Below are 13,490 nucleotides of genomic sequence, written 5' to 3'. Positions count from 1 at the left end.
CACAGAATGAGTACCAGGCCCAATAACTGTGTGTGTCGATTTCTTGTTCATACACATACATGTTCTATGTATGTTTATATTCATACATGTTACTATGTATATACATGATGCATGTATGTAGATATGACTATCTTTGCAACTAGTTCTGTTTTTCTGCAGAACCCTAATTGATACAAGAATCTTTTCCTATTTATTTGCTATTTGTTCCATCTTCTGAAAAACATTAACTCTATTGCCTTATTTTTCTACTTTCTTTTTACTTTAGGAGAGCTAAAAACCAACAAAAACATCCTAAATATCTATCCTTTCTCATTGCCTGAATTGTAAATGTATTCCAAATATGTGCTCTGCCATTTTATCATTTTTAAAAAGCCAAATTTATCACTCTTTTCCTCCTAAAGTTTGTTTTTTATGCCATAATAAATCCTAACTAACCTAAGTCAAAAAGAATCTTTCCTTTGTTTGCAGAAAGGCTAAAATTTGTTCCTATTTCAATTTTTAATAAGTGTGGAGTTTCTGTTGGTGCAAAGTTTTTCTTTTTCCCATCCCTCAGAATGAAAACCACTCTCAATCTTTTTCCATGTGGATAACCAACTGTTGGAACACCATCAGTATACACCATCTTCTCTCAAATTGCAAAATAATCTCAGTATCAAGCATGCTCCCACATAAACACAGATGTTTCCATCTTTTCTGATCTCACCGGACATTTTCTCTATTCTGTGCCAATATCATACCATCATAGACAAGACAGCTTCACAACTCGCGATATCTGACAAATGTCCTCTTTACTGTTTTGTCATATTCCTTCTCAAGAATATAAACAAGTAGTTGGGCCAAACTTCTGTTAGTGTATATTTGGATTTTTTTTAAGTTAGAGACTTTTTTTTTTTTAGATTTACTCATTTTTATTCTGAAAAGATTTTAGCAGAGAAAGAAAAGACAGAAAGACAGATCTTCCATCCACTGGTCCACTCTCCAAACAGCCAAAGGTCAGAGCCGAGCTGATCCAAATCAGAGAGCCAGGATCTATCTCCCAGCTTCCCACACTGGTGCAGCAGAAGCCCAAGGCCTTGGACCATCCTCCACTCCCTGGAGGGGTGTGCCAATGCTTCCAGGGCAAGGATCAGCCTACTACACCACCACCACCCTGGGCCCACTAAAAAGCTTAGGGCCCAGTGCAGTAGCCTAGGGGCTAAAATCCTCACCTTGCAGCTGCCAGGATCCCATATAGGTGCCAGTTCTAATCCCAACAGTCCCACTTCCCATCCAATTCCCTGCTTGCAGCCTAGGAAAGCAGTCAAGGACAGTCTAAAGTCCTGGGACCCTGCACCCGTGTGAGAGACCAGGAAAAGGTTCTGGGTTACTGGCTTCAGATTGGCCCAGCTCTGGCCATTACAGCTACTTGAGGAGTGAAACAGCAGATGGAAGATCTTCCTCTCTCTCTCCTCCTCTCTGTATATTTGACTTTCCAATAAAAAATAAATAAATAAATTTTAAAAAAATAGAGTGAGAGAGAGAACAAAGCTTAATGGTATTGCTGAGTAGAATATACTTAGAATATCTGAACTAGCTCACCCAACAATTGATACGCAAGCAATATTAGGGACATTTTCATTTAGACATTAGCCATTTGTATACCCCTTTTAAAAAAAGTGTTTTAATATTCTGCCTACTTTTAACTTGGTTTACTTAATTTGCAGAACTCTCTATAAATTCTAGATACTAGTTCTTTGTCAAATACAGACATTTCAAATACCTTCTAGCCTGCACTTTGCCTTTTTCTGATGATATCAAAGTTTTAAGGAAACTTAATCAGTTTTAAGTGTTTCCAATAAGTTGAAATCTAACAATTTTTTCCTTAAGAAATATTCTGTGGAAAACATTAAGAAAATAATGCATGATACTCTTTCAAAAAAAAATTTTCGTATCACTACTCTTTTAACTAATGTTGAGAGGGGAATACAAATATTACACTGTAACTCCTTGAAAATCTCTTTAATAAACATTTTTTTTTTTGAGCATCCACTCTATATCAGGCACAGTACCTAAAATGTAGGCAGTCATGAGGCCAGGCACTTGACATAGCCATTAAGACACCACTTGGGACCATGGCATCCCAAACTGGCATGCCTTGGTTCAAGTTTCAGCTCTCCTCCCAATTCCAGCTTCCTACTCATATGAACCTGGGAGGCAGCCAGTGCCAACCTCATGGGGCAGTTGTTTTGAGTTCTGGACTCCTGGCTTTAGCTCAGAACATCTCTTTTTGTGCCTTTTGAAGACATTTAAAACAGTATTTCTTAATTCTTAAAAGTAAATAAAGTTTTTTAATCCAGTCTACTAATCTATGATGTTTGGTTGAGCTTAAGCCAATTACTTTCAGGGTTAATAGGTATGGGTGGTAATTTGGTCCTGTCATTTTAGCAATGGGTTGTTCACTGATTTAATCTTCTGTTGTCATTTTATTGGGATGTTCTTCCCATTTGCCTTTGATTTTGTTGGGTGCTATTCCTCTTCTCTGTCAAGAGAACAACTTGAAGAATCATTTGTAGGGCAGGTTTGGAAGAGGCAAGTTTACTGTATCTTGACAATAGGATGCTGGACTCTCTGCCATTGTCCATGTCCGCAATGATAGACATATGACTGTGTATGAAGAACTACACTGTAGCAATGATACAGAGGAACTAGGTGGGGGCAGGTAAATTGAGGAGGGGATAAGGGAAATGCCAGGTGCCTATGGAACTGTATCATAAGATGATGATGATAATAATAATAATAATTTTTTAAAAAAGAAATGAATGGCAAAAACAACAACAAAAAAAGAAATAAGATTGGAAAAAAATGCAAGGCACACTGTTCACAGAAGAGTGGATAACTGTATATACATCTAATGCTTAGCATTAAGCATAGATTATATCTGGTTATCTTGAGTATTAAAAAAAAAAGGAAAAAAAGTAAATAAAGTTAATCATGGATTGTACAACGACCAGAGAACAATAAGCTATGTGATGGTGTGGGGAGCCATGCAGCTGGGTAGGATGGCATGGGTATCTGATGAGCACTGCTCCTCGGTTAGCAAGGCTACGAGGAGTTTCTAGCAGCAAGGCAAGGCCCGGCGGAGTGTCTCTGGTCACCTCATTGCTGCCTCACCCCATTGTATGGACACTCAATCACCTCTCTGATGTCTCACAGAATTCTCCTGAGGGTGGTGGTGTTGTTTTTCTGCCAATGTGAAGTGATTCCTGTAACTGGTAAGACACCTCAAATTAATCAATCATGTTATGATAAAAACATCTTTAGCGACATAAGGCTATGACACACAGCTAAAGTATACAATAGTACAACTGAGCCCACAATGTCTCCAAACATTCTGTTATGTGCCTACTTTTGTCCTGGAATTTGCCCTAGTATAAGTAATGTTTTCCTTAAGAAATGGCTTGATATCTTGCAACTGATGGCAATCATGGAGGTACAAAGAGTTTGTTTACCATGCGCCTCAAACTGTTACAACACATGATATGAAGCATTCTAGTTTCTCACCACAGAAAGCAAAAGTATATGGGGCATCTTCTAAAGGGAAATAAATGTGAACCCCCTCAAAATGGCTTGAAATCTCAATCTTATACTGGCACTTATATTTAGGGAAAGAAAACAGTTTATAAAAACTTCTATCTTATATTGGCACTTATATTTAGGGAAAGAAAACAGTTTATATTAGATAAAAGGAAGTTTCTTGTAAAGGCCCTCTGTAGATTGGCTGTGCTGCCTTGATCCCTTTCACTGCCCTTTAACAAAAGGATGAAAAACAATTGAATCAGCATTAGGTGAAGGTGACGGTAATTAATACATGATTTGATTATAAGATTTAGCAAAGAATCTACGTTATATGTTTTTATAAAATCTTTTCATTTATGATCTTTTAATTCTGTACTCTTAATATTTTAATCAACATTAGTTTGTGTTCAGTAAAAATTGATTTTGAGTATAAACTGAGTATAAGTAAACTAATTCTCACTATGTAACTGCATGTGCTGCCAACCGTGGAATTCCTGGCTTCAGCCAGGTCACTGCAGATTTCAATGAGTAATGGTTTGCCAAAAATGTTTTCTTTAAAGTAAATAATATTTTAGGATTGTTTTTTGCATTTTCTTAACCATGAGGTAAAAATGAAACAATTGGATATTGTGCAAAAGTTTGTGATGATTTGTGTATAAATAAAGAAGGCAACTTTTCTGAGTTGTCCATTATGAACATCAAGCCATAGTGGTCCATGTCTTATCTTTTCCTCTTATAGTCTCGCCGATCCACACATCCTTTGCAAGCTCTCAGTCAGCTGGAGCTGGTCTCCGGCATGATGGAATCCTGAGGGATCCACAACCCCTTGAAATTATATGCAAAGTTTTGTGTAGCAATGAACATTAACACTTTTATAGTGAAAAGGTTTACAATTTTAACACACTCATACACTGGAAATAGTTGACTGAATAATTGTAGGCGAACAGAGTTCACTGGGAAAGAAGTTAACAGTCTTGTATTACAAAATTTATTCACCCAATAAGCAATCCTAAGAGCCTGCCATGTGTCAGATGTATTAATAGAAGCACAGCATTTTAGAACAAGGTAGGTGGGAGTCCCATTCTGACATTCTGATCTCCATTTCCATTGGAACAAAGTGTCACACTCCAGGTTAAATACTCCTGTTGCAAAGGCAAACATTACATAATCCTTGCCCTTTAAAACACTTACAGTACAATGTGTATTGAGAGGAATTACAATTATAATGTAGTGTAAGTAAGAATATGAGCTATGGAATCAAGCTCATATTCTTATATGACATTATAAGAACAAGACATTATTTCTTCGCCATTCTCCCTCAATTTAACTGAATAATCTTAAGCAAATTACTTGAAATTTTTTTCATATCCATTACCCTAACAGTAAGACTGGGAGAAGAAATTCTGACCTTTCAGCCTTGCAACAAGTATTAAATATAATAAGAATGAAGATTCAATCACAGTATCTGGCAAAATGAGGCAGCCTGGCAAGAGATTTGCTCTAGATGAGGATTATGGGGAGATCTTAGCTAGACTTCTATACTCAATTGTGAGCGTCACACTTTTAAGACATAATGACAATGGCAATGGTGTTGTGTTCAAATGAAAATAAGATGGTGCAGAAACTCGGAAACATGTGTTAAAAACTAGTGATTTGAAGCAATTTAAGCTGTAACTCAAAAAACATACTATAGGGCCTGGCGCCATAGCCTAACGGCTAAAGTCCTTGCCGTGAATGCACCAGGATCCCATATGGACACCGGTTCTAATCCTGGCAGCTCCATTTCCCATCCAGCTCCCTGCTTGTGGCCTGGGAAAGCAGTTGAGGACAGCCCAAAGCCTTGGGATCCTGCACCCGTATGGGAGACCTGGAAGAGGTTCCTGGTTCACGGCTTCGAATTGGCGCAGCACCAGGCGTTGCGTTCACTTGGGGAGTGAATCATCGGACGGAAGATCTTCCTCTCTGTCTCTCCTCCTCTCTGCATATCTGACTTTGTAATAAAAATAAATAAATCTTTAAAAACAAACAAACAAAAATAACATACTACATACCATAATACTAGAACTGCAGAAGGGTAGACACTGGATCAAGAAATCAAAATCTGGCCCAGCGCAGACGCCATGCTTGCACTGGTACAAGCTTGCAGGGCCTGGATATGTTTGCCCAGGCTGGCAGAGTGCCTGGGGACTCTCACATGTGCTTAGGTCCTGGACTGGTGGGTGGGTGGGAGAAGGGGAGGGTCCCAGGCTGACATGCTGGTGTGATGCACTGGTGCACAGGGCTTGGGACTCATGAACTGCTTGGGTCTCAGGAGGGTGGAGGGGTAGGGCCCCAGGCCCGCACGGGTGCCAGAGATCAGGATCTAGAGAACTGTGCATGTGCTTGAGTCACAGGTGGGAGGGCAGGGCTCCAGGCAAACATACCACCCAACTGGAAGACTAAGCTGAGGAACTCAGGCGCTTGCAGGCCCAGAGGCTGTGGATTGCTCAGGAAAGGCATTATGAGATAAGATGAAATACAGTGCAGGTAAGGAATGACTTCTGAGAGACTTTCACAGAGTGGTTTTGAGGAGGGAAACTGGAGGACCTTTTTGGGTCAGAACAACACACTCACTAACATGGGAGATGGAGATGGGCTAGTAAGGCCTATACCTGGCAGGGCTTAACCACAGTAACTGTCAGTAAGTGTTGTAACAGAAGATGGGTCATGTTAGGCTGGGCCATGACACTAACCAGGACCCAACAGAACCAGGTCTGGTCAGATTCTGTCAGGCATACATGGGCTCACCCCATGGGACTGCAATACCCACTGATTTGCTCAAGAGTTGGGGGTGGTGATAGACGAAAACAGATATATGACTACAGAATTCAGAGACACTCATGAGAACTGGGGTTGCAGGGCACAGCATCCACCAGTACTCACAAAAGCCAAGACTTGGGCCTGGAGTATGGATCTAGCACCCATGGCATGCATGAGATCTGGGTCTGGGACTAGGCCTGATGAGGGAATCTGGAGAACTCTCCTGGTGGACCACACCTCCTGCTGGTGAGCATGTGGGTCAGGGCTGTGTCGGTCAGGCGGGGCAAGGCTACTCCACCAACTGTTGGCAGAATATGGGCTGGCCCTGGGCACGGGGAGTGGCGTGAGGGAGAAGGCAGGGACAGGGGAAGACAACTGGGCAGGGCTGGAGGAAACCACAACACGCAAGCATGAACAGGAGCCAGATGGGGTACAGGGCATGCCAGACTAGGCTAGGCTATCACACCTACTAGTTTGCATGAAAGCTGGGGATGGGAACAGGATGGGTAGGGCTAAACTGCAGCACCCACCATAGATGGGGGCAGGCTGGGCCAGACCAGGAGGCAGAATTTGATTGCAAAGGCCAAGCGAGGGGTTGAGTTAAACCAGGCTAGATCAGAGCAACCACAGGCACACATAAGATCTAAGGCTAAATGAGCCTGGTTGGAGAGCTAAGGGGATACCCTTGCTGGGTTGCAATTCCCACTGGAGAGCATGAGAAACAGTATGGGGCGGTGAACTGGACTGGACACAGCAGCATCCCTCAGCATGGGTGTGGACTAAATCTGGGATGTGCCAGACTGGGCAAGGTTCAAGCATCAATTGTGCTCACTAAAGTTAGGATGGGAAGACAGGCCAGGATAGGTCTCGGCACCAGCTAAACCACGAGAGCTGGGTCATGCTGTGAACCAAATGGGCTTGGCCGTAACAATCAGTGCTAACAGCCAGAAAGGGTATGGGCAGGTCAGACAAGGCTGTTGTACCTAGTGGGGACAGGAGATGGGCCAAGTCACAGTGGACCAATAACCCACTGGTATGCACGAGATCTGTGACCTGAAGATGGCCTGATAGAAGAGGTTGGGGAACTGCCCTACTGGGGTGCAGTTCCTGATGGCAAGCTCAAGAACAGAGGCTGGGCACTGTCCAGACCAGGCCAGATTATAGTTCCCAGCAGCATACATGTGGCTCAGATCTAGGGATGAGCCGGATAAGCCCAGTTCATAGCACCCACTGGTAGGTATGGGAGCCAAGACAGGTTGCAGCACAGGCTAGGTAGGGCTTCAATACCAGCTGGTTCACATCAGGGCCAGAACAGGAGGCCGGATGGGCTGAGCAGGACTAGGCTGCAGCACCTACCAGCATGACCTGGAATGGAGGGCAGGCTGAGACAAGGCAGGCTGCAGCATCCAAGGGTGAATACTGAGGCGAGGCTGGCCATGCCAGACAGGGCCGCAGTACCAACCAGCACAAAATGCACTGGGAGAGGGGAGAAGGCGAGTTTGGTAAGCGGCTATGGGGGCTCACCTGGTGAGTATGAGATCTGGAACTGAGGACAGATAAAGTGGGACTGGGCTACAAAACCCACTGGCCTGCCTACAAGCTGGGTTAGGGAGACAGCTAGGTGGGTTAAGCAACCATATCCACTGGTATATGCATGAGCCAGAGCAAGTGCAAGCTGGTTGCGCTTTGCCACAGCATTAGCTGGCAAGAGCTGGGACTGGTGCTGGGACTGCAGTACTACCACCTGGAAAGTCAAGATCTGGGGCTGGGAGGGCTGCAGCTACCACCGTTGAGTATGAGAACCAGGCTTGGGGGTAGGCCTGACTGGACAGGCAGCAGCACCTGCTGGCTAAGAATGAGCTGGATAGTGGGGTCAGTTGGACTAGGCCAGGCTGCAGCACACATTGGTGTGTGGAAGAGCTGAACAGGATGTGGGGCAGACTGCACCAGTCTGCTACACAAACCTGCATGCACAAGAATAGGAGTTGGGAACGGGCATGGTAGGGGTTAATGAAGTTCACTCCAACTAGGCTGTAGTTCTTGCTGGAGTGTATGAAGGCCAAGTTTGTGGTGGGCAGGGTTAGGCTGGGCCATAGCATCTGCTGGTATGCGTATGAGATTCGGCTGTGGACAGAACTGACCAGGAGACTGCAACCACCAGTGTGTAGGCTGACACAGGTGATGGATTGAGCCAGAACTCAAACTGGCTGGCACACACAAGAGTCAGGTTTGCAGTCACCTTTGGTAGTTTCTTTTGGAAACCCGCCTCCCCGCCAAACTGGACCACTGGACTAAAACCTGCAACCATGGGGGAAATCACAGGATCTGCAGGCTGACCACAGAGGACATGTGTCAGAACTGGACCTCTTCTGCTGGTGAAGCCTGTGTAGTGGACAGCATGCCCAAATTCACATCGGGACCTCGACAGATCACTAAGGTCTGCAGTGGACATCTAGTATCACGGAGGACAGAACAAACTGGACAATTCCCTTGGGCCAAGCTTTAACAGCAAGTATCTGGGCAAGTGGAGACTCTAGGGTGGATTATGTCAGCCAAGAAATCTTGGAAGGATTTCCTGAACCTTAGAGCAACAAAATCAACAGGATCTCAGAACTACCAAAACCACTTAAACAGTGTCCTCGGAATATGCTGCAAATCACCGATCCTAGAATGACATCAAGAGGCTGTCCCCCATCCCCAGTTCTGATAGTTAGGCTCCTGGGAGAAGCCCTCTCCCCTTCTTTCACCTCTTCCTTCAGATAGAGGAAGGAAAAAAAAATTGGAAGTAATTGTCTCATCCACTTTCCCCCATACCTCGACCCTTCTCACCCTAAATAGTTGTCCACATAAAATTTTTAAAAATCAAAATTTGACGAAAATAAATTTTAAGATTTTACAGCAAAGAAAGCTGTCTGAAGGAATGAAACACTTTATAGTATAGTTATTTCTGTAAAACAAAAGCCATCAAAACTATGCTAGAATTTGGTCCATGCCTGCAATGAAGGAATCATGCCTGGTTATGATCTGTACTACTGTAACAATACGAAGGAATTCAATATGGGGGAGGGATTGGGGGAATCCCAGAGCCTATGAAACTGTGTCATAAAATGAAATTACTGGGATGGGGGCAGATCAGACTAAACAGGGCTACATCACCTGTGCACCTCATGTGGACTAGATCAGGGAAAAGCCAGGCTGGGCTGATTATTCCTACTGGTGCAAACATAAATTAGAGTGGATGAGGGTTGTTTGGGCTTAGCCGCAGCATCAGCTGGCAGATGCTGGGGGGGGGGGGTGCTAATTCTATCAAGTAAAACCACAGAACCACCTGAGAGTGCATAATCTGGGAGCGGGAGAGTCCTGGGAGGGAAATGGTGGGCTCCTCCCTCTTGGGTTACCACTCCCACTGGAGGACACCAAAACAAGGACAGGGGCTGGAGTGGCTAGACAGAGAGGCACCAAACAACAACCATGAGGGCTGGATAGTTGAGCTGGTTAGATGGAACTAAGCTTTAATACCCATTGACAAGCACAAGAGCCAAATGGGATGTGAGACAGACTGGACTACTGCTACACATACTGGCAAACCAGGGTAAGGGTGGGCCTGGTGCGGGTTATTGTGGGTCACTCTGACTAGGCTGCAGCTCCTACTGGTTTATGTGAGGGCCGAGCATGTGCTGGGCAGAACCAGGCTGGACTGCAACACCCATTGGTTCGTGTGGAAAACAGCGCTGGAAACAGAACCAACCCAGCAATTGCAACCAACAGCTGATCGGGGGCGATGGACTGTGCCGGGCCCTGTACTTGCTAGTACATACAAGAATCTGGTCTGGGAATACCTCAGACAAAGTCTCTTTGGGGATCTCCCCAATCCAACTGCCGGACTCAGAACCCTAACCATGAGAAGACAGAGGACAGAACAAGTCAATCAACCACCTCAGCTATATGTTGGCAGTGAAAAACGGGGCAAATGGAGACTCTAAGATGGACTATGTCAGTCAGTGGATTCTTCAATGACCTCAGAGCGCTTAGAATGGCGAGACTGGCAGCAATTCATAACTGGTGAACTATCAAACCATTTGAGCAAGAATCTCGGAGCATGCCCCACATCAGACCTGGGGTGGGTGGGAGAGTAAGTGGGGCTTCTCCCTCAACATCCCCCTTTACTTCAGATACATGAAGGAAACAATATGGAAATAATAGTCTTACCCACTTTCCTGTAGCCCTTGAACCTTTTTACTCTTATTAGCTATGTAAAGATTGTCAAAAATATAATTTAAAAATGGAAAAAAAAAAGAAATGCTAGAATCAATGTGTAGGAGTCTGACTCATGTGTTGATATTAGATGAAAATCCTTCTATCATCTCTTCCAATATTGAGACTTTGTTTTTATTAAAATTCTTTGTTAGGATAGCACTGTTTTTAGTAACCTAACACATAACTTGAAAATAAGTGAAAAACTAGGAGAATTTAGTGGTGTGCATAGTGATGAAATCCAGAGGTAAGTTTGGTTACAAATAGTTTGTCCAAGTTTCTAGTTAAACTATTCTATATTTTTTTCCCTCCAGGTTGATGCCTTTTTCAGTCTTTGCTCTGTGCTCTGTCAATTGAGACCAGGGCTATATGTCCCCATAATTCTAACCATTGAGAAGAAAGTCTGTGTCATCAACCTTCACAATCAAAGCCCTAAACTCTGGACAATCGTGGCTGAAACCATCACTATGGCCAGCGGATTTGTTGATTAGCTTAGGTTACTGCTCATCTTATAACCAAGTCTTCTAAAAATAAAAAACCATGTTATTTGGTTTACATCACCCTTTACAGATGGGAACAGAGGGAAAAAAAATGGTGGGTCCTCACGAGGAGATCTCGACACTACTAGGACAGCACAGGAGACTGGGGCAGACAGCACCAGCGTCCCTACAAAAACAAAAACAAAAACAGACAGACAGGAAACCCAAAGACAAAGTAATTTAATCATAAGGAACCCTTTTGCAGCAGAAATGGCTCTCAAAACATTTATTTCATTTAAAGCTGCCCCAATCTCTCTGAGTCTTACTTGTTTAAGCAGAAGTTTCTTAAATTCCCCCTTCTTCCCTCACTGGCTCTACTCCCTGGTTCCTACACAAAGTAAAAAGATACTACTTTACTACTGAGTGCACAGAAACATATTAAAATGCTAATCTTTAAAACTAAAATACTACCTACTACACTATTTCTATGGGAAAAAGGGTTGTAATTCCAAAGAAAAATTTCCAAGCATAACCCATCCATTAAATGGAAAATGGTCTACAGATTCCAAGAGAAATCCTTGTACTAGTTGTTAAAACATTGTAAGGCTGCCCAAAGTACTCTTCTTCTCAAATGTGTTTTCAGCGCAAAGAATCACATTTCTTGAACACGTTAAGAATTTCTGCCACGACTAGAAATTTAAGGAGGTAATGATGTCTCACAAAGTAACAGTTTTAGCATTTTAAACTAGGACTAGTATAGCAAAATATACAGAAAAAAGAAGAATTCACAATTCAATTCTGCCTAATTATCTTAGAAAACACCGTAAGCAACTTTAGTAGTACAAATTATGTTAAGAAAAGTAACTTGGAATTAAGCAAAGTTGCACTTAGCTAAAAAAGAATTTCAAAATGAGAAAATATAGCACCAGCACTTCCAGTCCTGCTCCCTATAACACGCCTGGGAAGCCCAAGTGCTTGAGCCACTACATCTACATGGGAGACTTGCAGGATGCTTCTGACATCTGCCTAAAATCACCCTGGGCGTGGCCATTTGGCAAGCGAACCAAAGGATGGAAGACTGATTAATCTCTATCTCCCCCTCTCTCTCTTTCAAATAAATAGATTAAAAAAAAAAAAAAAACCAAATTCTTCTTCTTTTTTTGGGTGGGGAAGGTGTTTATTTTTCCAGATAATGCATTTGCTACTGAAAGTAAAAATACTTTAGGTGGTGAACAATGTTTGGTCTAGCAGGGTCTACCTGGGTCTAACACTTGGCTCAGCTTCCCAATTCCCACTTGCTGCCACTGCAAGCCCTGGGAGGCAAAGATAGAAATACTGTTCAGTGAGACTTAATCATACAACTTTAAAGTTGTGGAAAGCTACATATCTGTTACACTAGAACACAAACAAATTGGAGTAGATATATTAAAACTATGTGTAATATGTTTTCAAAATTAAAAATTTACTTTCCTACTTATCCGTTTTCCTAGAGTACAGTCTGAGAACAATAATTACAAATATCTAATCCTTAAAATGATATTCTATAAAAAAGGAATGGAAGTAAAGATGTGGCTCAGTGCTTAAGACGCCAGCATCCTGTACCAGTGCTGACTTACACTTCAGCTTTTATTGACTCCTGCAGATGATCTCAAGTCTCCAAGTCTCTGTTATCCACAAGGGAGACCTGCACTGAGATCCAAGCTCTTGGTTTCAGCCTGTCCCAGCCCTGACTGGGTCATTTAGTGAGTGCAGATCTCTACTATTAAAGCAAAATGGAGACCAGGCGCCATTACCTAGCAGCTAAAGTCCTCGCCTTGAATGTGCCGATTCTAATCCCAGCAGCTCCACTTCCCATCCAGCTCCCTGCTTGTAGCCTGGGAAAGCAGTCAAGGACAGCCCAGAGCACTGGGACCCTGCACCCATGTGGGAGACCTGGAAAGACATTCCTGGTTCCTGGTTCCCAGCTTCTGATCGGCACAACACTGGCCGCTGTGGCTGCTTGGGGAGTGAATCAGCAGACAGAAGATCTTCCTCTCTGTCTCTCCTCCTCTCTGTATATCTGACTTTCCAACAAAAATAAATAAATCCTTAAAAAAAAATGGAAACAAATAACATTTTAAAATATGATACAAATAAATGAATATGTAAATACACTCTTTGGGGAAAGTAAGAATTTAAGCATGAGAACATCTGATTCCTCAGCAACTGAACAAAAACCACATCAGTTATTTCATAAGGATAAATACGCAATTTAGCCCAGATCTTATTCTAACAGACATAAAGTGGAAGCAAACCTTAATAGGTTGACAGTAAATACAATTAAAAAAAATTAGGGCCGGCAACATGGCATAACGTTAATGCATTAAGCCACTGCCTGTAGCCCAAACATCCCACTGAGCGTCA

The 13,490-nt window shown here is 43.0% G+C and overlaps 1 protein-coding gene across 1 annotated transcript in view; it reads right to left on the bottom strand.

Annotated features, from left to right (window-relative positions):
- The window catches only part of RAVER2 (ribonucleoprotein, PTB binding 2), a 62,352-nt gene that overhangs the window by 44,743 nt on the left and 4,119 nt on the right, over positions 1–13,490 (bottom strand). The gene's annotated exons all lie outside the window — the stretch shown is intronic.

Source organism: Ochotona princeps, chromosome 2, assembly GCF_030435755.1.
Source record: "Ochotona princeps isolate mOchPri1 chromosome 2, mOchPri1.hap1, whole genome shotgun sequence".
In the NCBI taxonomy this organism is placed as follows: Eukaryota; Metazoa; Chordata; class Mammalia; order Lagomorpha; family Ochotonidae; genus Ochotona; species Ochotona princeps.
Note: the sequence above shows the minus strand (reverse complement) of the source record. Positions and strands in the feature narration are given on the sequence as shown.